A 26187-nucleotide genomic window follows, 5' to 3' on the forward strand; every position below is an offset into this window, starting at 1 on the left:
ATGGCACCCGCGTTTTAGCCACTGTGGCCTCTCCGCTATGGTAGATCCCTTCCTTAGACGCCCCGCGGGATATTGAAGGAAGCCGCTTAGCGGGACCGAGCCACACAAGTAGCTCATAGACATGGCGTGCATCAGCAGTCTGGGAAGCGCCGCGGTTGCGTCCGACATTCATGCTTGGCATCGGAGAGAAAAGGGCAGGCAAAGAGCACATTTTTTTCTTTCTTTCCCTTGCAAATATTGCTGTCGACATTAATAGTCCGGGTTGCACTCACGTTTCTGAAGTAGGAAGCTTGGAGAAGTATTTGCGGGTATTCCACTTTGTATAAAAACCTAGTGCTTGTCTTTTTTTAAACATTTCTCATTGATACTACTTTCAAAATAATCATAACCTTTTTGTTTCCAAACAGTTAACCCGTAAAGAACCACGTGATGCCAAGTTGACAACTATCGACGATAGAAGCAAAGATGACAGTAATGGCGTTTGACCACCAGGTGAGCAAAGTTCAAATTTTTTATCTGAAAAATTAAAGTAAAAGTTTTGGCAGTTCTATACTTTTGTTCAGTTTTTCCATGACTTCCAAGGCTAGGCTAATAAACTCAAGGCCATTTGTTGGTCTACCAAATACCCCAAGACTGACTCTAGGTTTAAAAAAGACCCACATTTAACCCACATAAGCTTTCTGGCCTGTCAATCAAAGCGAATATCCCGTAAAATGAAGTAATAGGACTTTAAAAATCTAATATTTGGAGTATATTCTCTTAGTCTTTTGGATATGGATGAAAGGGAAAAATGCAGTTGGTCTGAATGGAGTAAAATATCCATTCGGTATTTACCCTACGGGTAAAATGTAAAATAAGCATTTCCTGTTGAGAAGTATTTGGAAGAACTTCTTGTGCTTTTAAGGAACAAAGAGGAACAACCCCCCACCCGTCCCCTCAAACAAGGGGCCCTCCATTTGCACCTTGTTCTCGTTAAAAGCTCAAAGAAGCTCCTTGGAAAGCTTCCTAAAAGGCCACACGGCATCTCCAAATACAAGTATTTTACCCAATACTTGTTTATTTACTCCTTAAAAAATATTTACCCAAATATAGTCATTCCACTTCATAAAAAACACAATTTTCCGAGCTACAAGTTCCAAGTTTTTTGCATCCAAGAAGGAATAATCTGAAAAAATATATAAATATTTACTATAAATTACTGTTGGTTTATTTTATTGACATTTTGAGTTGTTTGGATAGTTTGAACAGTCAAGTAAATCACGATGGAACCCATATTAGAGTTATTGATCAATGTCAGCTGTGGAGTAATATCGGGGATTCTTTATTGCACCCCGTCTTTCCAGAGTGACAAGCGAAGGGAAAGTGTGTAGAGTTCCAATAAAGTATTTGCCGCTTCTGGGCTTTTTTACGTCCTGGCGGGACGAGAGGAACCAACGTATCACTTCCACTAAGACAAATAGTTCACCCGGTTATTGACTTGCCAGTTTTATTACTTTTGTCTGGGACTAGTTCTTCTTGTTTTATTTCATGACTGAGACACTTTCTCTTCCCGTAAGGGTTATTCCAGAATTGATATCCAGTCTATAACATTTTAAATAATTCGCATAAAAATAGGAGTGGTATAATAGTATGCAATTCCGGGATAAATGTGGTCCCCTAGAAGAAAATGGAAATAAAAAATGTTTTAAAATGTCAAATCAAAGTCTCTAATGACCATTAAAATGCAAAATTTAGCAACAATAACCACAAAAAAAGCTTTTTTTTACTGAAAAAAAGTACGATTATGTATTAGCTTATTTAATACTTATTTATTTATGTCTAAAATGTCATTTTCTGTGTCTGTATTCTCGCCCTCCTGCTACAATTAAAATTATCTAATCTAATCTAGATATTAAATTTAGGTGCCGCATTCGTGGAACGATAAATTTTAACAGTTAAAGAACACCCAATTTAATTTGTTCAGAACCCAAGAGCAAATACAAATAACAGTCACCCTTGAGTATTACTAAAAATAAGATATAGTTAATATGTAGAAAAAAGGGCTAAATTTCCCCTGAATTTTGAATTCCAAACATCCCCCAATTCCAGAATAAGACTCCAAAACCCACACAAACTAAATTTACCTCTAGATTTCCCATCCTGACAGCACAAGGAATTCATTCTAGATGGTTCCAAGGACTTTAGCATGAAGAACGCGTCTGCATAATTCCGTATAAATAGAATTTTCTCCCGGGGATGACACAAGGAGGCTGCGTGTCAGGTACTTTCGTCCATCGTACTTCCTCTCCAAATCCAACCGGTGCTCCCGGATAATAGGCCAGCCCCATCGCGACATGTTACGGAGCCCTAAATGAAAAAGATGTGCCCCATTGAGCCCCGTAATGAATGTTCTGACATTGAACAACTCGGGAGGGGGTCGCCTTCTTTTTAAAAAGCGTCTTTTGATAGCGAGGACAAGGCTCAAGGTCACAAATTTGGCACCAAAATGCCTCACTGTCCATCATGGAAGAGTTTGACAATACCGAGCGGCGATGGCTCGTCACCCCCCGCGTACGCAGGTAGCATTAGGACAGCCGATAAGAGCTTTTGTAGATTTTCAGATAACGACGACGCTGAATATCAAGTGACTAAAAGGGGCCGGCGGGAGTTAATAAATACGTTTCCCATTATAAGACGGCGCCGCTTTTACAAAAGACAACTCTGGTGAATACCTCCATTTAATTATGCGTTGGAAAATATCTTTATTTTTTTTTTTAGGCGGACATTTTTGGTGTTTTCATTAGTCTTTATCAGTTTGCCCAATTTCGGGCTCCTTTTATCTACTTTTCTATTATTTTTACATTCTTTTATTTTTGTTCTCAGGCAGGTGGCTGAGCAGCTGCAATCAACTTGGAGTAAAAGCAGGTCAGTTTTTCCCAGAATGCACTTGGCTTTTTTTTGTCTTCACATATTCTGGAAATTTTGAGGATATTTTTACAAAAATATAGTTGTAAAGGTTTAAAATCTTATACAAATTAGCATCTGTTGCAACATAACTGCAAAAGGAATTATTAGTTGCAACTAAAATACTTTTATAATTTTAAACATCTTATAAATTTCCCTTTTAGCTTCATCTACTAGCTGTATAACAAGCCCTGCTATTATAGCTCCATCTAGTGGATGTAAAACAATTCCGTACAAGTTGTACTATGTCTCATAATCCAGTTCACCTAAATATATGAAACAAATAGACTATTTTTTGAATTTACGCCTTATAGTGCAGATTATACTGTACATAAATTAGTATCCTACTGTTTTTTAAAGTTACTGCCATTTGTCCATTTGCCATTATAGCTCCACCTAGTGGATGTCAAACAATCACATAGTATTTCTACTATGTCTGATTGTCACAAGTCCCTCTGATGGTAAAATACACCAGGTATTCGCAATTACCACGACAGAAGTATTCAGTCAATGATGAGTCAGACACAATCTGCAAGTAGTCCTCAGTGATATTTTATTAATAACAAAGTTCACCAAAACCTGGACTCAGGATAATATCGGGGAAGCATAACATACAAAAGTGGCACCCTCTAATAAAAACAGTAAAAACCATCCTCCCAGACAGGTGTTCAGGTGATAAAAAGGTGTACAGATATACCCCGGTGTGTCTTAACTTATCTCAAGTCCCGCCATGCAACCCAAAATCATTAATTTTGTCAACTTTAACACTCAATATAACAAAGAGTAACATACTCACAGTATCAGGTGAAGATGGGGCAATTAAAAACTTACTTAACACTAAACAATGTGCTTTCTAAAGAAAGTAAGGACTCCACTGCCTCAGCATTTAAAATCATAGGCAGTCAAGGGAGTCAAAAGTCAAGAATCAAAAGTCAACTGATAAATAAAAGGGTTTAAATAAGGACAGGAAGGGAATCTTGATTGGAGGAGGGGTGATAGGGAAGTAGTCCCAGGTGTGTTGGCCTGGGCAGGGCTTTGTCACAGGGGTGGAGCCACAGCTCCAAGTACCTGCAGATGAAAAGAAATAATACACTGTACTACATAGTTGGCTGACGGGCCACCTAAATATATGAAATTAATAGACTATTCTTTGACTTTTCACATTATAGTGCGGATTATGCTCTAAATAAATTAGCTTCCTACTGTCTTTTAATGTTACTTTCATTTTTCTATTTGCTATTATAGCTCCATCTAGTGGATGTAAAACAATCCCATACTATTTCTACTAAGTCTAATAATCCAGTCCACCTAAATATATAAAACAAATAGACTATTCTTTGAATTTGCGCTTTATAGTGCGGGTTATGCTGTACATAAATTAGCTTCCTACTGTTTTAATGTTACTTTCATTTTTCTATTTACTATTATAGCTCCATCTAGTGGATGTAAAACAATCCTATACTATTTCTACTAAGTCTAATAATCCAGTACACCTAAATATATGCTACAAATAGACTATTCTTTGAATTAGCGCTTTATAGTGCGGATTATACAGTACATAAATTAGATTCTTACTGTCTTTTAATGCTACTGCCATTTTCTATCATGGAAATTGTCCATTTCCTCATTTATATTGGATTATTTTTCTAAAGATATATTCTTTTTACAACTTTTTCACGCTAATTATTCCACAAGCGGCACCCAAACATGGCGTATACCTGCTCCTAGCTACATGTTCATTTTCCCCTTCCTGGATAATCACACAAAGATCGGATAATCCCGACACAAATCCTTTTCATTCCTTCAACCCGCCAAATATATTCTCCTGTTTGCGATAGCGTTCAAATGTGTCTTTCTATTTATTTCAAATTTGGCCTGTGGGGTAAACACACTGCTTTGGAGAAACCAGAATGTTGTGATGTTGTAATGTTGTGATGTCACAACCAGAATGGCTTAATAGTGGGTGTTATTTTGCATTGTTTTGGATGGAATAATTCGGGAACGGTGACTCGGATGACCTTGGAATTTGAGGACGGATTTTAAAAAGACAAAGTGCTTCAGGGTCTTACTTTATGTTTGTCCACGCCACTCCCCGAGCCTCCATGTTCGTCCCCGGAGGGAAGCTGTCCAAAAGGTCACCTCCGCCAGCTTTTGATTTGGGATTCTTTCTTCCAAAATGCTTCCTGCCTGACTCTTTCTTCATTTAATGAGGCACCCCCGCTTATTCCCTTTCACCTTTACCTTTATTTCATGTGGTTTTTATTTCTCTCTTCTTATTCGGCTTCACGTCAGACCACGTATTTTCTCTATTTGAGAATACTATTGCCAGTCCAACTGTTGCCATTTTTGCCCACTATTTAGTTCGTTTTTTTCTTTTAACTTGACTAAATACAAGAGTAACATTAAAAAAATGGAAAATAGAATTCAATTAGTGTCGTTGGGGATCGTTCTGTTTTATTTAGTCATTTTTAGGTAAAGTTTTCTTATTTTTTTGACTGGATAAGGATATTTTAAAAGAACTCACGTAATGATTCATAATTCTAATCTTCATAATTGAGGCCTTGTTTAAATTTGCATTATTTTTAGAAGCTAGAATGGTTAAAAATGTCGAAAATAACCTAAAACTACATTTTACGTTACGAAAGATTATTAAAAAAATAGAATTTAATGATTTTATCATTCTAATCTTCATAATTGAGAACTTATTCAAATTTGCATTATTATCAAAAAACTAGAATGATTAAAAATTTAGAAAATAACTTAAAACTACATTCTACTTCACCAAATATAGTTAAAAAATACAATTTAATGATCTAAATTTAAATCTTTCATACATTGCTTCAGTTCTCTCTTCTATTTCACCCAAAAAAAAACCAAAACCTGACATTGAGCGATGAAAATCTACCCTCCCCAAAACTAGTTACAAGTATAAAGGCCCATCTAACGGAGTAGCGCCGCTATTGTAAAAGAAGCAATTTTTTTTCCTTGCGTGAAATGAGCCAATGTTCTTCCTTTCATATCCCATCATGCCACTGTCACTCCACAACAAAACATTGCTTGTAATTACGCCAAAAAGCAGAACGCTGACAAGTATTGTTATTACCGCGCACTTCACCTATATGGGGGTGCTTTACCTAAAAGAAAAAAATCCTTGAATCCCTGACCCTAAATACTCTTATCTACCAATACTAAGACTCCATTCCCCTTCCCAATTTACCCGAACTTTTCCGGCAAAGTAATCGTCGGCAATTGCTTTGAAAATTGCCACCGACCCGGATTCCATTTTTCCCTTTTCTTAATGTCTGCTTTGATTGCGTCCTCCAGTCAGTGAAAGACTCGGGAGGAGGTGTTTTGGGGACATTTTAAATCTAGTACCCCCCCGAAAAAGTGCTAGAAAAGAGAATAATAATGCTAGTAAATGCTCCGTAATGGCTACGCTGATTATTCTGCTGTTACTCGCCTCCGGTGTTGTCTTGATTTTATTTATTTATTTCTTTTTGACTTGGCTTTGTTTTGTTGCTGTTCGCTCGATGGAACGGAGATGCTATTACAAGCTGTCTGACACCTCTCTTCTTTGCCTTCTGCTCGATACGCCTTGGCTGCCATCTGCTTCTTTTCACAAAAGGTTGGGGAGTGCAAAATTTCGACCCATGTCTTCTCGCTTTTGAGGAAAGGCCATGTAAGAGTTGAAGGGGGGTGAGGTTAAAGATAGAATGATGTGGGATGTCACAATTGGATGGATAGGAGCTGGTAATTGGTGACTTATAAGCCGTTGAATGCGACGCTAGCATTTTTAATTGCTAAATGTTTGACACAAGGGAAAATTTAGCTTTATAAAGTAATTTGTGATCTAATTTTCATTCAAAAAGGTTGAAATAATTGAAAAATATATTGTTTTCTTCTGCTTTTTATTAAAAAATAATTATTATTTACCTTGTGGGTTGCCATTGACAGCATTTGATTGACAGGTGTCGACATCTATCATTGTCTTGAATATATAAAAAATGATTACCATATTTTTTGGACTATAAATTGCACTTGGCCAAATAATACATGATGAAAACATATATATGGAATATTTTTGGGTTAATTTTTATGCTTTTATCCTATTTTGTCCCTCATATGACCAATTGTGTGCTTTGTAATCAACCTTTGTCTGTCTATTTCAAGCCTGTGTGTTTGTCAGTCTTTGTTGAATAGTCTTCTTTGTCTGTATCCTGCCTTTCAGGTACCAAGTGTGATTTATAGTCCGTAAAATACAGTCGTAATGGCCTATGAGAAAAGCTATTCAATAATCAATGAATTGTGATTCCTAGTAGCTAGATAACAAATACATAAATAACAATAAAAATGTAACGAGTATTTGGACACGCCTGCTTTCCATCAATCAAGTCGTGATGGACAAGACCAACGGGAGTGTTTTAATTTGAAACCTGGCCGTCGTGTCCAAGTGGCGATAAAACGTTCAATCCCACGCACTATTAAGTGCAGCCAAGTGATGCTAAAACACGTTAACACATCAGAAACAGGCTATAATTGCCTTTCTGTTTTGGTTTTTTTTATTCGATGTAGTACGTCTACAAAGCCCGGTGAGGAAATGCCTGATTTCGCTCTTAGGGCGCCGTTTCGTGGAACATTTTGTCACCTGTGGGCAGCAGTAAGACTTGAAAGTGTTGATCACAAAGCGCCTTCTTCGTCTTCAAAAAAGATAAATATGAAAGCAGGTGTTTGCCCTCCCTGAGGAGCAAGAAAAAATACAAAAGCTTTTGTTTTGTCATCACTTCTATGTTTATCTTTGATAAACAGATGCTTGGAAAAAGATTCCAATCCCCCTAAAAACAAGAAGGGGACATTTTTATAGTGATTTATGTGAATATTCTCAGAATTGACAGTTTTAGGACTATTCATAGGGTGACGTTTACATATTTTTGATAGGATTTAGGCTGAATTTAATGAACAAATCATTTAAATACAAAAAAACAAAAATGTAATCTACTAGAAAAGATTGTTTGGGTAATTTTTTATACTATAGGTCCCACAAAGAATGGACAAATAGGCTTAAGGACAGTTTATTCCCTAAAAACATCAGGACTTTAAACTTGCGGTAGCATGACACACCGTCCCTTCTGTGTAAAAACTTAGTTTAGGGTTATTTCTTTTAAAAAAAATTCCATTTATTCAGATAACCCAAATTTCTTAGTTATGGAAGGCATGCCAAAATGTGTAGCAGTCATTCCGCCACCCGTCATGGTCCCCATGACAACCGGCGCCGCATCCCAACTCGGGTCTCTCGAAGCAATCTGGAAATCATTTAACTTCATCTGTTGCCTTGATGCTAGCGTCGGATTCCACAGACACGTACTTGTTTTCCAGTCGCTCGCGCCATGGCAACAGGTGTCAGATGTGATCAGCACCGCCCACTTCATCCCGCGTTCGTGCTCGCCACTTATGTCACCCGACGCCACCGCGGAAGATGTCCTGGCCGACCGATCTCTAACATTTCTGTGACCTTTCTCTCCTCAGCATCTTCCATCCCTTCAAGGAGAGTCATCTGATGAGCTCGCCAGGGGTCAGAGGTCGTGAGGACCCAGACGTCCCTATGCCCAAGTCAAAACACCAGCTGGTACCACCATGACAGGTATGCCTTGATACTTCTTCTGATTGGAATACAAATCCACAAACTGTAGTGAGGAGTTTATCAATGAAATTGGCGCCATTTTTCTTTATAATCAAAATATATTGTGGCGCTTCTACTTACTAAATGAAGTCATTTTGAAACTTGGATATTTTGTAAGTAGGTAATTTTGTCCAATACTAACAATTTAATCCTTTATAAGTGATAAAAACCTACCATTTTTGTTCAAAATATTTCAAAAACAGAAAAATATGAAGCTGTTAAAATAGATAACAAATATTATCCATAGGGATTTGGTAAGGGACTAAAAATATGAACAAATGACCAAAAAATTTGACTGAATTACATGTTTAGAGTGCCTAAGGGGAGGGTTCAAGAGCTCACTCACTTTTAATTTTTTTGCTGACTAACTCCTCCATTATTATTAATATTTTTATCAAAAAGTTGATCAGGAAGTCCGATTTTATTTCATTTTTTTTTGTCAGGCCTGTTTAATTCACTACAAACTTATTGTTGCCCATAGTTTCTGCAAAATAGTCATATTTAATATTTTTTAAAGTTTTTCAAAAATCCGTAGTACTCTAGTCATAATATACCACTTCATTAGCTCATAAATATAGTCAAAACATAACATTTTAACTTAAATTCCTAACTATAGAACAATCTGCAAAAAGGATATGTTATCTACCTTTTAAAAAAACCCAATTTTGAACCAAAAACAGCCATTTCAAGCCAGCTAACTAAAAACAAGTTGATCAGCTAATGTTATTATCGAGCTTAAATTGCAAGGGACTTGCGTCAGCACATTTGCGTGCAAATACAAAAAAGGCATCTCGTGTTTTTTAAGGCGCCGATTCGGAGAGAGAGAGAGCGGCTCTGGCTTCTGCCAACCTTCAGAGGATAACCAAGTTAGCGCAAGCGTCCAACATCTGATGCAAACGTCATGCCGCAAAATCCCCCGGCTGCCGCCTGTAGAATTTTGATGGCGAGCGTAGCGAGAAGTAATAGAGATAAATGCCACGTAGCCGCCAATCCATCTCGCCGCTTCTTTGCTCGCAAAGATGGTTTTGCCGTACCAAAAAAAAAAAATAATAATATAACACTGTTTGTCATCTTCTGGGCCGCTAAAGTACACAAATGTCGTTATTTGGGAAGACTCTTGACGTGATTGGAGTACAAATTGAGGATACAGACAGTTTGTCCATTTGGCGACTGATACATTGGAATAAGGGTGTCAAAGTGGCGGCCCGGGGGCCAAATCTGGCCCGCTAAATCATTTTGTGTGGCCCGGGAATGTAAATTATGAGTGCCGACTATCTGTTTTAGGATTAAATTAAAATTAAGAGTATAGATGTATATTATATTTCCTGATTTTGTCCATTTTAAATCAATTATTGTCATTTTTTAATCATTTTTTAGTTCAAAAATCATTTGGTAAAATCTAAAAATATATAAAAATATTTTCTGTTTTCCACCTTAATAAGGAACATTAGAGTGTTATGAGTATAGATGTATATTAAATTTCCTGATTTTCCCCCTTTTAAATCAATAATTGTATTTTTTAATCATTTTTTCTGTGTTTTTAGTTCAAAAATCATTTAGTAAAATCTAAAAATATATTTAAAAAAAATCTACAATAAACATTCTTCTATATCTATAAAAAGCGGAATATTCAAGGCTTTTAATCCAGTTCTTTTAATCCATTTATTATTAAAAAAATCTAAATATTATATCTAAAATGGTCCACATGAAATCAACCAACCACCCTTGACATATACGATGTGTCCTCTTACCTTATAGTCAAGGAAGGTTTCTCACCCCATATACTTTGTTAAACCTGTGGCTCGTGGGCAGAATTTGGCCCCCCAAATGACGTTGAGTCGGCCCAACATTGACCGAGCTCGAACTAGTTTTTTTCTCCGCTATCAAACGCAGCTGTCCTCGCTTCTGGTAATCTTATCCGAGTGTCTCTTAGAATTATTTGCTCCGTACCAGATGTCATTCATGTGGAAGGGATCTTCAGAAATTGCTTTTGAAAGGCAAGACCATATTTTGCTCATAAAAACTCAACCCCCCCTACTTATGTATTTCATTGTTGTAGGTCACAAACTACTGTTATTGGATTATAATGCAGTATTGTCCTCACTGTTGACAGTAATGCATTACTTGGTATGTTATTCAGGTTTCTCCTTGTCTTCACTCAGAGGACAAAGTCACTAGTCTGGATGTTTTTTCTTTTTTTTAGGATTTCTTCCATCTTTTAATAACCCTTCTTGCATTTATTAGGGTAACTGACAGTTTTTTGTTGGATGGGGGATGTTGAGAAGTCCATTTTTCTCAGAGGATAAAGAATATGTGACGTTTAGACTTGATTGTCCAACGTTTGTGTTGTTTTTTTTGGCTGGCGAAACTTGATTTTTGGAGCTTTTCCATTGGATTCCTTCAAAATGGCCTCTGGTGATGTTTAGGGGGGGTTGTCATTGGAGCCCTTGGTCCTATTTTCGCGCCACTTCAAGCTCACCTCCCTCTCTGTTGGACGAGATGCGGCGATTAGTCACGCTCGGCTGCTAATTGCGATCAGCGTGACTTAAAACCGTCTCATTTCATCTGTTGCTAATTAATTGAATTCCATGCTTTGCTTGACAAGCCAAGATGTCACGTTGGCTTAAAAAAATTGAAATAAAGCCCGAGAGCTCGAGTCCGGGGCTCGTGCCATCCTGTCAAGTTGTGACCTTTGCTTAGGTTTGTCGTTTTCGTTCGACTTGAATTATACGCTTCATATTTTTTGAAAAAAATATGTAGTTTGAGCTGATTTGTCTTTGATTTTGCTCAAAATGGAGACGTGAGCAGAATTGCATCTCGTTTTCTGGGTCATATCTACCCAGCATCCGTTTTCTAACCCGCAAAAAACGAATAGTATTGTGGTGACGATATTATTTTTCCCTATTTGAAGGCTTCCCATGGGAGCCTTAAGAAAACGTAGCAAATATGAAATGATATTTCACCAGATAAAGTCTTGATAAATAAGATTCAGGACTCTACTAAAGAAATATAATAAAGAAAAGTTGAATTCTTGTGCCTAGAAATCCAAAATGGACGCCCAAATCCAGATTCTAGCAAAATACTGACATTGCAGTCTTACAGAATCCAAGTTACCCTCATTTTCTCACCCGTTAAACTCCATTCCCAAGCCTTATCCCCTTGGCAGAACCCATCAAATCCAAAGACAGGAACCTAGATTTCCAATTTTGAAGCCAGGGTGACGTTTCTCTCCTTTAGAATTGGAGGTCAGGTGGGCGAGGGGCGGTGCCACGTTTACCCCGTGGCGCTGAATGTGCGTCATGCTTATTCCACACCCGGTGAGGGAAAAATTGGACTTTGGCCTGTCGCTATCGCTGAGCGAGTTTTGCTCGCGTGTCTTTCGGTTAATCCGACTTAGTCTGCAGCCCAATCTAATGAGTTGACCCCCCCCCCCCCCCCCTTAGCCCCCCACCCCCCACCTCCACCCGCATCATTGCAAGTTTAAGCTCCATACCGGGATACTCACACTGGGAATTGTAATACACTGTCGTGTGGAAAAGGCTTGTCACCATTTGGGCTTTCTTGTCTTTTTCAGTTTTTTAAGCTAACGTCATTTCGGGTGAGATTGCGAGACTGTGAGGTGGTCTCTTGATCCCCAGGTTGGCGAGAGGATTTAGTTGTCTGGAAGAAAGTCGGATGTTTTTGGTACTGTTTTTTCATGTGGTTGTTTTGGCTAGATGATATTTTATATGTAATTCTAATATTTAGAGAAGGGGCAGTAAACTAGTGTCTATATTTGGCTAGGTTAGCTTAGGTTAGAACTTTATTTCATCCCGTTTTTGGGGAAATTTCTTGGTGGTAAAAGACACACAAGACATTGTAGACCTAGTTAAAAAACTTGGAGCAAACAAGAATAAAAAAAACAGTGCTAGTATTAATTTGTGTATAATTTAACTGATTATTTTGGAGCAAAAATACGTTTTTAAATTAAAATCACCTTTTTTTGTGAATGCCAGGGTGCCGCCATCTTGCCTAAGGATGACAAACTATACCGTAGTATCTCAGAAATAGCACGTACGATTATTTTTCTTCAGATTTTTCCTTCAAAGTAACACATTTGTACTAATAATTAAAAAAAATAATATGTAGGTGAAAATTGGGGATTACAGGGCGGCTTATATGAGAGAAATTGTAAATTTTAATGATGTTAAGGTAATTTTAAGGGTATGGTTTAAACGCGGAGGTGGTTTATATGCGAGAAAATACAGTATTTTCATTGACTGAACTAATTTACTTGCATTTTTGGAGAACTTAGGAATAAAGCTACTTTAAAAAATGACACGTAAATGGCGTTTAGCATGGCCGCATTAATATTTCATCAACCTCCTCAGCATCGACGCCTGTGGGATTGACTGACATTTTGTTCTTATCACCCCTATTTTACCCACTTGCAAGCAAATGGGAACAATCATTTACAATATTTTCATCAGTGACGTTGTTTTCTTCGTTCTCATTAAACCACCGTGTTCCAATCACCGCTAAAAAACTGGAAAGGTTAGCTAAAACCAGACTGTATTAGCTTATAATAGCTGGCAGATGACGTTTCTACTCATAAATGTCATTTTCCTCACAGAGATTTAAAGGCATATCCGTTAACATCAAAACCTTTTTGGTTTCTTCCATCTTTGAATGGCTGCCAAAAGACGAATTTTACCATAGCGAAGACAACACGCGTCCATGTGTTTTCCCCAAGTTGATTAAATGAAAGATTTATGCGAGACAAAAGTGAGACGAATGAGCGAGACGCTCCGCCATGCACGTATCATCATTCAATGTGATGGTTTTCGTTGTTTCTTCCATTTTGACCATCTCTCCAGAGATGGTTTTACTCGGATTCTGGTTTCCGCCTTTGTCTGTTTGACCATTTGAATGTGAAAGTGTAGACGGACTATTTATCCTGATTGCTAGATAAGTGGGAACGGTTGCTGTTTATGCAAAGAAGATGATTGTCCTGCTTTGAATGTGATTGTAATTATCAAGGCGGTGTTTGCTGACTCGCACGGTTTTGTTGGGAAAAGTGCTGAGTGTTGATTTGTCGGTGTGAAGGCGACGCCAAAACAAAGACCAGCGTCCTCGTGACCTCGTTGTGATCGATAGTGCGAGATTTCCACTCATGTTGTCTCGGCAAACTAAAAAAATCAAGAATGTGTGTAGGACATTAAATCAGTTAAAATAAAATACCTTAAAATGTATACTTACAATATAAAGGCTTGTTTTTGGATTTTTACTAACGTATATTTTACAAAATGACTCCGTTTTAAGATATTGTCATGTTTAGAAAAAATTGTTCTTTTTTCTAATTTAAAAAAACTTTCAGAATTATATTTCAATGTTTTTATATATTTGAATATATATACTTTATATTCATCCTTGCATTATATACTAGATATTTTAATTAACTGTTTTTTAATTAATTCTACACATTATATATCATTTTTTATTTAAAAATATAGTTGGTTTCATTTTAGATGGGAAAACTATTCATATTTGAAAGACTTCACGAGGTTTGCGGGGGTGCTGGAGCCTATTCCAGCCAACTTTGGGCAGTAGGCCTAAATTGCAGACATGAAATATTCTATTTTTTTTTAAAGTATAATTTAAAATAAAATACCTTCTATAGACTTCAGTTTTTCAGAGTAGAGTATTTTATTTTGAAGTTGACTACCACAAATGACCCCAAACAAGAGTTTTTTTCAGGATATCTATCCTTTCAACCCTCAGTTGCTTGACCCCAACAACTCCAGTAATGAGCATAATGGCTAAAATGAGGGTATGTGAAAAGTCAGGGAAAGGAGGAGAGGTACACCCGTAGGATGATTGGCAGCAGGTGGCTTGGAAAATGAAAGTCTTGCACCATACGCTGATATCTTTTCAGGTCCCGTTTGCTGTGGGTCTCAGGGGGGACGTCTGTGAAATGATGAAATTGACGGGTAAAGTGGGCGAGTGTCACCATCGTGTGCTCTACACCTTTTTTTAATTCCAAAACTCAGTCGGATGCACCCCGCGTTCTAGTTTTGCCCGGAGTCTTTTTGCGGCGAGCCTCCAGAATCTGTTAAAAGCATGGCAAAGCAACATGAACTCTTATCTCAAGGCGCCACTTGATTTGAGGTCACTAGCTTCCACGATTTGGATATCGTTTACCCTTCAAATTTGGAATAAAAATAAAAAATGTCAAATCCTACTGTATTCTCCCGCACATTAGCCACCTCCATGTTTAAGACGTACATTTAAAATCATTCTTAAAATCATCAAATGTTACAATTTCTCTCGTATAAGACCAACATGTCAATAAAGTTAATAAAGTGCCCAAATCGATGTCAGGCAAAAAAAAAAACCCTGAACATCCCTGGATCCTTATTTTTATACAAAATAGTCAAAAATACATTTACATCATCATTGGACATAAGTCCCGGGTAAAAACACCAAATACAACCACTATTTTTATCGCAAATATGCCTGTTTTTGACACAATTTATCAGGGGAAATAGCCCCAGTTTCAATGTGTTCGTATATAAGTCGCACCCTTGATTCACTCATCATTTTTATATCCCAGAAATTTTTGGCAGATAATTTAATACAACCTGAAATGTTTGTAAACTGTTGTTTTTGTCCTTTAAACCATCGATTCTTCCAGTCTTAGCGAAGGTTCAATTCCACTTGATTCTTTCTAAATTCCGCCTGAATGTACGCAAAAGAGTAAAAAGCAAATTTGTTTGTTGTTCTTCTCTCCAGACAATTTCCTCGTCTCTTGTCCCCGCCCCAGATGTCTTCAGCGCCTGAGAACTAAGGTATCGTATTTGTTTTGTCTTCCTCTGTTAGATGGTTCCCCTTACGCTAAACTTGGCGAATTGTTGATCAGCTTCTACTTTGATGCCGGCCTCAGGGAAGAACCAAGAATCATTATTATTCTCTCTATTTATTTACGACTCTTCGGGGACTTGATTAACGCTATTTCGGGCTTGAAAAAGACAAACTGCTTGAAATGTTTGCTCTGTTTTTAATTTTTTTTTTTGCCGCTATGGCCAAAGAACGCGGATACGTTCCGGAATATGCGCTGAGGAACCGATAGGAAGTAGTTGTTGTCTCCGCCAAAATGTCACCGCCTATTCGCCGTTTGTTTTTTGCCGGTGCGGTTGGACCTTTTTTTTTGCCGGTGATGAAACATTTGGAAAGAGCTCTTCTCGGTTTTGGCCTCTCGCGGGATTGGAAAGGGATAAACAAACGGCTATGAGAGGGGCAATAGACTCGGGCGAAATTGCAAAACGGTTAAGAAACATTGAAAAAGGGGTCAGGCTACCTTAGTCTCGAGGGCTACTGTACTGTATTTTCCATGTCTTTTGGTCTTCTTAAAATTTGTTTCTCATGTAAGGTGTATGGGATTATAAGACATAGTAGTAGTAGTAGTAGGGGATTGTTTTATACATCCACTAGATGGAACTGTAGTAGTGATAGAAAGGGCTTGTACTATACATACAATAGATAAAGCTGTAGTAGTAATGTTGGTGGTAGTGTTATTATTATTATTATTATTAGTAGTAGTGGTGGTAGTATTATTAGTAGTGGTAGAGATTGTGTTGTACATCCACTAGATGGAACTGTAGTAGTAGTAACAGAAGGGGGTTGTACTATACTTACAATAGATGAAGCTGTAGTATTGGTAGTGGTGTTGGTGGTGGTAGTAGTATTAGTAGTCATAGTAGTGCTAGTGATGTTGGTGTTGGTGGTGGTGGTAGTGGTAGTAGTATTAGTAGTAGTAGTGGTAGTGGTGTTGGTGGTGGTACTAGTTGTATTAGTAGTCATAATAGTAGTAGTGGTGGTAGTGTTGTTGGTGGTGGTAGTGTTGTTGGTGGTGGTAGTGTTGTTGGTGGTGGTAGTGTTGTTGGTGGTGGTAGTGTTGTTGGTGGTGGTAGTAGTTGTATTAGTAGTCATAGTAGTAGAGGTGGTAGTGGTGTTGGTGGTGGTAGTAGTAGTAGCGGTGGTGGTGGTGGTAGTAGTACTAAGTAGTAGGGGATTGTGATATACATACTGTCCTTCCTGCTTGATATTTATCTTCGTACCTTACCCTCTTCCAAAGGTCGCCCGTGTCAGTATTTAAATTAGTTGGACTTTTCCGTTTTTTTCCGGGTCAGACGCCATAGACTCCCCCCAAAAAATACGTATTGAGATTTCAAAGCCTGTTATGAATGGCTGCCAGGTGCCCAGGTCCATGTGGTCAAAAGCTTTCTTGAATAATTAAAAGTTAGAACCCCCCCTCTACCTCAAAAGCCCCGAAGCTATAGAAGTAGAACTCCAAACCGGTAGTACAAATTCTGAAGGAAAAACTCGCTAACCCTCACAAAAGCCGAAACTGGATAAACATGATTACAAATGGAAATATTGACGTGTTTTTAGGGAGTACAAACAATAAACGGGAGGGTCTTTAAAGTGGGAGGCGTGCGGGGTATTTGAGAAGCGATTCATATCGGGAAGTACTGCAATCAATAGCGTTTTACCCAAATTGAATCATCGATATTTCGCAAGGCTGCACCGGGCCAAATAACCAAGCGGACTAGAATACATTAAAGCTAATAGATGAATTTCCAGTCCCATATTTCACTCTAGTCGGCGAGTGTGGATGATGCGTTGACAGAATGGGACGTGGCGTCGACAAACGCCGTCGTCCGTCTTGGTCAATTAGTGGTTTGTATTTTGTGCGGGTGTGTGTGAGGCGATGAATCAATTGCAAATGATTGCACCTTTCAATAACTGATGGCCATGTCTGGAGCCAATGGGAATGATTTATGACCTGACTATGGAGGATATGAGTAAAACACACAGTGAGAGATTAGCGTAGCGCACATAAATGTGTGTACTGCAAAAGGGAGGGTGTGTGTTAGACTGGAAAGGGAATATTTGTGTATTGTTGGTCGAGGGATCTTTACAAAGGGTGCTCGGACGTTTGGTCGCCGGTCAAATGGTGTTTAACATCTAAATTCTGTTTAATATCTAAGTACTGTTTATTATCTAAGGACTGTTTATTATCTAAGTACTGTTTATTATCTAAGTACTGTTTATATCCAAGTGCTGTTTAATATATAAGTACTGTTTAATATCCAAGTACTGTTTAATATCTAAGTACTGTTTAATATCCAAGTACTGTTTAATATCCAAGTACTGTTTAATATCCAAGTACTGTTTAATATCCAAGTACTGTTTAATATCCAAGTACTGTTTAAGATCCAAGTACTGTTTAATATCCAAGTACTGTTTAATATCAAAGTACTGTTTAATATCCAAGTACTGTTTAATATCTAAATACTGTTTAATATCTAAGCACTGTTTAACATCTAAGTACTGTTTAACATCCAAGTACTGTTTAATATCTAAGTACTGTTTAATATATAAGTACTGTTTAATATCTAAGTACTGTTTAATATCTAAGTACTGTTTAATATCCAAGTACTGTTTAATATCCAAGTATTGTTTAATATCCAAGTACTGTTTAATATCTAAGTACTGTTTAATATCTAAGTACTGTTTAATATCCAAGTACTGTTCAATATCTAAGTACTGTTTAATATCTAAGTACATTTTGGCCGGCGACCAAACGTCCAGTCACGATTACAAAAGGTGTTGCGACCATTCCCTTTTTTGTCCCCGATTCCCGTCCTAGATCTGTAGACCAGACATGGCTGCAAAAAACTGCAAAATAGGATCACCCATATTACTCCCCTACTACATTATTAGCGCCAATACAGAAATACACAAGTACTATTATCCAGAACTCTCTTTATTAAATAAATCACTATATTCTAGGGATTACTGTATACATGATTCTAAGACTGTGGGCCCATAACGCTACCCACTAGTCCACTGAGTCCAACCTAGTACTACACACAAACTCAATTTTACTAACAACACATTGGTTGGCAAAGGAGTCAAAACAAATAGCTCCTTTCAAAGAGCTGTTTTGTGTTGTCACTCATTTGCTTCCCAAACATACACTTAAGCGCCTCCGATTTCCATCTTTTATCATCTTGGCGTCCAACAAAGCCCAAATTCACGTTTGCTTTCCATCACAATCGCACTCCAGGCAGTCCTCTTGGTCCACCAGGGGTCTTGGCGCCATTTTTTTACCCGCACTTGACGGCCATGGCGGCCATAGTGGGATCAGTTGTGCGGTTATCGTATTTGCAGCCAACTTGATCCTCTCCCGGAGATCTGGGCTTTGCTTTCCCTCTCCGCCATATCTCTTCATTAGCCGGTCTCTGTGGTATTTATGTTGTGTTGTTCCGCTATTGTGTTGCACTGTCGGACAAATGGCAAATCTGACCTCTCTCTCTATTTTGCTCCCTCTAGAAAGATGATAGCCATTGATTTCTAGGTCTTGATTGCCAAGTGTTCACCACTGTGGCTCGCATCCCTATGTGGCTCAATACTACCATCTAGTGAGTTGTCAAACATGTGGGGAGGGCCTCAAAAGTGCAGGATTGGATGAAATGGGTATTCGACATGGGTCTTGTGGGTTTTTTGCTATTGGGACGAGAGTATGGCTTCATTTAGTGAAAGGGGTGTTAGACTCAGTTTGGGTTGTGGGTCATATCAATGCCCAGTAGATGGTTGTCATTGATGACTGGACTGTTTTGACAGGGGGTATTTAATGGTCATTGCGTACTGTAGATTTTAGTCAAGTTAATTTCCATCATGTATTATTGACATTTGGTCGCCGGTCAAATGGTGACAGACAGTTTACTGTTAAAACTCTCAAAATTATATTCATGAGAGAGAGTTTGATATATAAGAGAGAGAGTTTAATATCTAAGAGAGAGAGAGTTTAATATCTAAGAGAGAGAGAGAGTTTAATATCTAAGAGAGAGAGAGAGAGAGAGAGAGAGAGAGAGAGAGTTTAATATCTAAGTACTTTTTGATATCTAAGTACTGTTTAATATCTAAGTACTCTTTAATATCTAAGTGCTGTTTAACATTTAAGTAGTGTATAATATCTAAGTAGTGTTTAATATCTAAGTACTGTTTCATATCTAAGTACTGTTAAATATCTAAGTACTGTTTAATATCTGAGTACTGTTTAATATCTGAGTACTGTTTAATATCTGAGTACTGTTTAATATCTAAATACTGTTTAACATCTAAGTATACTGTTTAATATCTAAGGACTGTTTAATATCCAAGTACTGTTTAATATATAGGTACTGTTTAATATCTAAGTACTGTTTAATATCTAAGTATACTGTTTAATATCTAAGTATACTGTTTAATATCTAAGTATACTGTTTAATATCTAAGTACTGTTTAATATCTAAGTACTGTTTAATATCTAAGTATACTGTTTAATATCTAAGTATACTGTTTAATATCTAAATATACTGTTTAATATTTAAGTATACTGTTTAATATCTAAGTACTGTTTAATATCTAAGTATACTGTTTAATATCTAAGTACTGTTTAATATCTAAGTATACTGTTTATTATCTTAGTACTGTTTAATATCTAAGTACATTTGACCGACCACTCTATTTTTTAACCATTTTGCCATTAGATAGATTGAATTAGAAGGTGAGAATTGCCCAAAATGAGTGGTCAAACATTTGCTTTTCCCCCCCTCGAGCTACTTGGCTTTAAAAAGTGTTGAACAAAATTCAAGTCGAGCGACCATCTCCGGATCTACGAATCAAGTTTGTTATTCCTATCTTGAAATGCACGCTTTGTGTCAAGTTGTAAATCCCTCACCTGTTCCCCCTCGCCGATATTTCGGCAGGACGGCGTGCGGTGCAAACATGCCCTGAGGCGTGTATGCGCACTCACTTGAAAAGTAGCAAACCTATTCGGTGGAAACGTTCTAGTACACTTAAAGTTGTGAGCATCAGTTTTTGTACTACTAAAAAAACTACACCAGTGTTTCCTGTTAATTGCCGTGTGATTTGAAGCATATTTGGATAGAAAAAAGTACTTTTTAAGTCAGAAAAAGCCTCCAACAGGAGATGATTTTGACACAAAATTGGCAGCGCCAAGCCTTTATTTCATATTTATATTAAATTGAAATGGAAAGAGATTTTTCTAGAGCGTGGCAAAGAAAGCCAGAGACATTTCCATGGTTATTTCGAGCATCTCTCAAGTGCGAGCCGTTGATTTCAAAAAGGAAGGCTGCTTTCCTTCACCCCTTCACGCTCGCCGCCGCTGAGGTCAAGCGGCGTATTTCTTCTCCGTCAAGGGCCTGGCTCACAATTTCTTTTTTTGAAAATAGTCTTCCATTTCCCTCTTTGCATCTTTGTCGATGCTCTTTTTTTTTATGCTAGCGTTGTGGCATGCAGACCAGCTAAATAGCCATTGACATTTGGACTTATTAGTCCTGATAGTTATAGTATTGACTTTAAAAAGATATGTATACATATACTTTATTCTTTTTTTTATCTATAACTGTTTTTAGTCATATAATTTTCACAATTTTAGATGTATTTTACAATTGGGATTTTCTGTATATAGTCATTTTGAAATACTACCACTACTACTACTATGAATGTATTATTTTAGTACATTTTTTAGATGAAAATGATTTTTTTTTAGATACAAAATGTACTGTTTTAAGTACATTTTTTAGATACAGAATGTAATGTTTAAGTACATTTTCTAGCTGCAATTTGTACTGATAAAGTACATTTTTTTGATACAAAATGTACTGATTTAGTGTTTTGTTTAGATACAAAATGTACCGTTTAAGTACATTGTTTAGCTACAAAATGTACTATTTCAGTACATTTTCTAGCTACAAAATGTTCTGATTAAGTACATTTTTTAGATACAAAATGTACTGTTTAAGTACATTGTTTAGATACAAAATATACTGTTTAAGTACATATTCTAGCTACAAAATGTACTGTTTAAGTACATTTTCTAGCTACAAACTGTACTGTTTACGTACATTTTGTAGTTAATTTTAGTATACACAGACAATATAACATTATTCAAATATTCTCTACCCATTGCAATGAATAATACACTTCACTTCACCCATTATGTTCATGCTATGACGTACTTTCTACAAAAACTTTTTCCAGTTACCCGTACATCACAGAAAAAAATAAACCCGTTCGTTGTTACATTTTTTTTTTCGTTGTTTACTGATTCGCCGTTTTCTTTCCCCTCGACTAAGGTTGGTTGCTCGGATAAATGAGGTTGTGCAGACATCCTTGAGCGCTCATATTGAAATTGGAGTGTGTGTATGAGTGTGTATGTTTGTGTGTACACTTCAGAGACACTTGCATGATTCATGTTGCATGAGTTGTGTGGGATCACACCCGTAGTTCGGAATGGTACGCATCTTTTCCTGGCTTTTCATCCACCTGCATGATTCCTTTTGTTCCCCTTTACTGCGTTTGTGTGTATTTATATGTGTGTATATGTGTCAATTCATCAGGTGTCACCCCTTGTGTGTAAGATACCGACAGAAAGCTGCCGCCACTGTTGGCATAGCGACGGCCCAGCAGCACCATGATTGTGATTCGCCGCTACCATGGTTTCCCAGCATGCCACTGTGCATTTGTGTGGGTTTGTGCGTGATTTTGTGTGAGTCCTTCAGGCACTGCTTTCTTAGGTTTTTTCCCCATAGACGAAACGGGAGAAAACTATGTTTTGTGGTATAATGTTTTTCGGTGTTAGGTGTTGTCAGTGGACCGTTTCACACATACACACACATATATATACACATACGAATACTCTTTTAGAAGTGTGTATTTGACTCTATTCGATCCAACACTAGAGCAACACGTCCTCTTGACTTCCACTCTGAAAGCTAAGTACCGTATTTTCCGGACTATAAATTGCATTTTTTTTTTGTTTAGCTAGGCCTGTGACTAATACTCAAGTGGGACTTGTAGTTTTTTTTCTTCTCTCTCTCTCTCTGACCACTCATAGCTTGTATCATTTTTTTTAATTTTTAGGCTTTAGGCTGAAAAACTGATGTTAATTTAGCCCGTTTTTCCTCATTTGATTGTTGTTTACTTAGTATTTGTTTCTGATCAAATTAAAGACGCCATATTTTTTGGCTCAGGTCCAACTTGTAGTGCGAAAAATACTACTTACTAATAATACTTTTCATTATACTCATTTCTTGATTCTAACACAGTACAATTCAACCATAAACCAGTTTCTTATTGATCTTGTTTAATCCAAACCATCTTTTTTTTAATGCATAGGATGATACCAATCCAAGATTAGCAACATTTTTTTTTTGAAGCGAATAGATGATCCGGTAGGATAAGCTACTTGTTAAAAAAAAAACTACGAATTGATGATGAAATTGACGGTAATGAGCACGTCTTGTAGGGATTGTGGACAATTTGATTTTTCTCATGGTTGGAGTCCTTTTGAAGGTGATGTAGTGGAGCTCGTTTCTCATTGGTTGACCCTTCTTTCCCATTTGGGGTCAGATGGTCTTTGTTTGAGATTGTCTCCTCCGCTAACCTCCCCGCCGCCGCTACCGCCGTTTCCCGCTAAGCATCCAAACGTACTCCGTTCTATTTTTTGCCCAACTCTGAATGCATGCTGATTTCCAAAGTGTATCTGGCGGAATTATCGGCGCCTTAATGAAACATCCCGGCTTCTTTTATGTGGAGAGCTCAGGCAATCAGTGCGGGAGATTGAGCTCCTCCACGCTGATAGAGACGCCGTATCGGCGAATCAAAGTGATGGATTCAATTAAAAACGCCTGACGTGCCTTTTTGTGTCAGACTCACTGACTTCTTCCTTTTTTTAGATAGAAAATGACATTTCTTTTTATGGATTCTTAAACTGGGCTCTTGGACCACACTTTTTTTGTCAATGGGAAATAATGTGCAGTAGGTGACTTGCGTAAACCTGCTGACTTGTCACGGGTGTCGCTTGGAAATGGGTATTACTAGTAGTATTAGTGGTGGTCGTAATAGTAGTGGTAGTGGTGGTAGTAATGGCAGTAGTAGTAATAGTAGTAGCAATAGTGGTGGTGGTGGTAGTAGTAGTGATAGTGAACGGGATAGTAGTGTTAGTGATAGTAGTAATAGTATTAGTAGTAGTGATATTATTTATAGTAGTAGTAGTAGAAGTAGTATTGGTAGTATTGATAGTAGTAATGGTAGAAGTAGTAGTGATAGTATTGATAGTAGTAGTAGTCGTAGTAGTAGTATGATAGGATTGATAGTAGTGGTAGTAGTAGTAGTGATAGTATTGATAGTAGTAGTAGTAGTAGTAGTAGTAGTAGTAGTAGTAGTAGTAGTAGTAGTAGTAGTAGTAGTAGTGATAGTATTGATAGTAGTAGTAGTAGTAGTAGTAGTAGTAGTGATAGTATTGATAGTAGTAGTAGTAGTGATAGTATTGATAGTAGTAGTAGTGATAGTATTGATAGTAGTAGTAGTGATAGTATTGATAGTAGTAGTAGTGATAGTATTGATAGTAGTAGTAGTAGTGATAGTATTGATAGTAGTAGTAGTAGTGATAGTATTGATAGAACTGATAGTAGTAATAGTAGTAGGAGTAGTAGTGATAGTATTGATAGAACTGATAGTTGTAATAGTAGTAGGAGTAGTAGTGATAGTATTGACACTAGTAGTAGTGATAGTAGAAGTAGTGGAGATAGTAGTGGTGGTAGTGGTGGTAGTAGTAGTGGTGGTGGTGATAGTAGTAGAACTGGTGGTGGTAGTAGTAGTAGTTGTAGTATTAGCAGTTGTAGTGTCACACACATTTTAGGATATTTTGAAGTTGGAAGGGTTTGAATATGTGAAAGCATGCAAAGTTTAGTGTAATAATTGTATTTAATGTGGGATGCTTTGATTTTTAGTCCAAGCATTTTTTACAGCAATCATCTTCAATGGCGTGCCGTACAATGCATTTAGGAGGAAATTTCAACATAGATGAGCTTTGAGAGGCTGCTCACTTTCCCAGGGCGCCGGAGCGGCGCGGGGGTAGACGGACCTCCCACCGACTCGTCATCTCCACCGCTGGAGGATGACAGTCGTACCGCGTGCGGCGTGTCTGAGCGCTTTGAGGTCTGGGAATGCGGCGGCCAAACCCTTTTGATGGGAGCAAATTGACATGGCGGCCCAGGAGCATTCAATCGGCATCCAAAAGCCTGCGAGGGGAACCTCCAAATAGTCTCTAATTCACTATTATGTACTTCCTTTCTTGCATTTATTGGAGCTTTTCTTCCTACTTGTTTGAAATACTACACACAGTTGGCGTTTTGGGTTTTCTCCTACGGCCTAAATTCTAGCCCGACCTATATTTATACATTTGCAGATCCATTTGTGCTATTTTTTTGATTATTTTTGGCGTTGTGAATAGTTTTTTGTAGGCTGCATTATTCATGCAGCTGTGCTATTGTGCCTAATATTGCTTGTGATGAGCAGATGGGATGTTGTTGTTGTTGTTGTGTTGGAGAGGTGAGATAGATGAGGTCGACTAATGTGAATTTAGAAAAATGTCTTTGTTTTTATGGCGTTTTTGACTGATTTGGTTATGTTGAGTTTATGTTAGGGGTGTCAGACTCGGGTTGGTTGGCGGGTTTGCTTTAATGTCAATTTGATTTAAAGTGGACCAGTTTTAGATATAATATTTAGATTTTTTTTTGATAAATTGATTAAAAGAACTGGATTGAAAGCCCTGAATATTCTGTTTTTTATAGATCTGATAAAATGTTTATTTTAGATTTTTTTCTAATATATTTTTAGATTTTACTAAATGATTTTAGAACTAAAAACACAGAAAAAATGGATTAAAAATGACAATTATTGATTTAAAAGGGGTAAAATCAGGAAATTTAATATACATCTATACTCTTCATTTTAATTTGATCCTAATACAGAAAGTCTGCACTCAGGATTAATTTACCCGGGCCAGATTTAGCCCCCAGCCCGCCCCTTTGACACCGATTCATGTTTGCATGTCAGACTCTCGACAATATTAGTCTTCAAGTCTTGTTGATTTTTTGCTCTTTTGTTATTCCTCAAGCCTTACGAGACACACCACTTGTACTTTTATTGATTTTTACGTTAGTTTGAGCGCCAACATGGCATAAAACGTCACTTTTTGACGAATAGTATACTCTTACGAGCTTGAATTTGTTACTATCTTCCTTCACTTCTCATTTACTCTGAATATATTTATATTTCCCCCCATCTGCCCCCCTGCCCCCCTGCCCCCCCACGATTGCACATTATCACCCTCTGCTTTGACACGGACGTGTCGCGGCATTTATCTCGCCAATCAGAGGGCGTCATCAACACGAAAATCGCCTCCGCTTGTCCCACGAGGGCGCCGGTTCACCTAAAAGCCAAAATACACTGCCTTGTTTTTCGTTTATCGTTTTTTTTTCATTTCTAACACAGCGGCTCTCGTTGGACACAGTGGAAATATTCCCCCTCATGGTTCGCCAGTTTAGCACGGCACCCCCGGGGTGCGCTCCAGCCCGATTCTGTTTAATTGAGTGTGTCTCATCATCTGTAATGGGCCTCACATCCCAATCTAATCAGTTTCAAGTGCTTCTGTGCATGTTTTCCACAAG

General features: G+C 37.6%; 2 long non-coding RNA genes across 3 annotated transcripts in view; both read left to right on the forward strand.

Annotated features, from left to right (window-relative positions):
- The window catches only part of LOC144213900 (uncharacterized), a 63210-nt gene extending 62717 nt beyond the window's left edge, over positions 1 to 493 (forward strand). Inside the window, exon 3 of the long non-coding RNA XR_013330164.1 lies at positions 408 to 493. This is a non-coding gene — a long non-coding RNA (uncharacterized LOC144213900). The remainder of the gene's footprint in view (positions 1 to 407) is intronic.
- A 2366-nt stretch (positions 494 to 2859) lies between these two features.
- The window catches only part of LOC144213860 (uncharacterized), a 40080-nt gene continuing 16752 nt past the window's right edge, over positions 2860 to 26187 (forward strand). For both annotated transcript variants that reach the window (XR_013330142.1, XR_013330141.1), the window contains exons 1-3: positions 2860 to 2904; positions 8467 to 8581; positions 15392 to 15447. This is a non-coding gene — a long non-coding RNA (uncharacterized LOC144213860). The remainder of the gene's footprint in view (positions 2905 to 8466; positions 8582 to 15391; positions 15448 to 26187) is intronic.

This window comes from Stigmatopora nigra, chromosome 20, assembly GCF_051989575.1.
Source record: "Stigmatopora nigra isolate UIUO_SnigA chromosome 20, RoL_Snig_1.1, whole genome shotgun sequence".
NCBI lineage: Eukaryota > Metazoa > Chordata > Actinopteri > Syngnathiformes > Syngnathidae > Stigmatopora > Stigmatopora nigra.